This window comes from Galeopterus variegatus, unplaced genomic scaffold (genome assembly GCF_000696425.1).
Source record: "Galeopterus variegatus unplaced genomic scaffold, G_variegatus-3.0.2 Scaffold4425, whole genome shotgun sequence".
NCBI classification, from domain to species: domain Eukaryota; kingdom Metazoa; phylum Chordata; class Mammalia; order Dermoptera; family Cynocephalidae; genus Galeopterus; species Galeopterus variegatus.
In genome coordinates this window covers 1423-2601 of record NW_007730536.1, presented here as the reverse complement: position 1 = coordinate 2601, position 1179 = coordinate 1423, and positions in this window count along the sequence as shown.

Sequence of the window (1179 nt, the reverse complement as noted above, 5' to 3'; positions counted from 1 at the left end):
ATTTGGGTTCTCTCTAATTTATAATCATAAATAAAGGGCAGTGATAAATGTATTCATACAAATTGCTTTTTGGATTCATTTGAATTATTTTGTTGGGATATATTCCAAAAAGTGATGTAACTGGGTGGTAGGCTCTGATCATTTTGTGACTCTTATTTTAAATTGCCAATTAGTCCCCCAAGAAGAGGTCCTCACTTTCAAGTGACACCCACAAGCTCTAAGTAGATCAGTGACAACTCTGCCAGCTTTATCCTTTTTAATAACTTTGGCTAATATATGCATAGTGGATACTTCAGTGAGGTTTTAATTTGTATTTGCTGACTATTACTGAGGACAATTTTTCCCCTAAGTGTTGTTGACTTTCCACAGCTCTTCTTGTTTGAACTATTTGTGTCCAATACTTTCCATCACTTGGCTATTGTCTATTGGATACTATCCTTGTAGAGTTATGTTACTTCTCTAAAATATCCAAAGGTCAGATTTTTATCTCCTGATTCAACTATAAATATCTTCCGCACTATTTTTAAATCTTCACTGAACAATTTGTTTTTATACAACTGTATTTATTTCCTGCTCCTTACTAATTTTCTCTCCCCAAGTGGAATAATTATATCCCTCCGTTTTATTTCTTTAAATTGATGATTAGTCCCTCCCATAATATCGAGCTCTTTTAACCCATCTGAGACATATGGCACAGTATCTGCTGAGGTTTGGGGATATTACACAAATGCTGGGGTGGGGGAGAAGCAAACATGTTCTTCACTTCAACCAGAGTCACGGGAAAATTTTAAGAAGGAAGAGGAAAAGCAGAGGGGACACATTTTAAAGAGAATGCTTCAAAAAATGCCGTGACACTACAAATTAAAACTCAGAAACAGGGACTTACTGAGGAGCTCTTCGGAGGCACCAGAGAGCAGTTGATAGAACACATGGAAGTTTCTTTCACCTCTTGGCTGCTTAACAACCCGAGATTTCTCTAAAAGATCTAAAGAGAAAAATAAAACCATGGTATAATATGCATTTCATTTTCAAATCCACCATACTTTTTCCCCCTCCCTCTCACTTTCTCTTTCATTTTCTAATTTGCACTAATAAAATAATTTTAAAAAGCATTTTCAGATTCTAAGATGGCGACGGGTCTGGAGCGGCCGTGACAGGAGACAGCGTGATCCTGTGAGC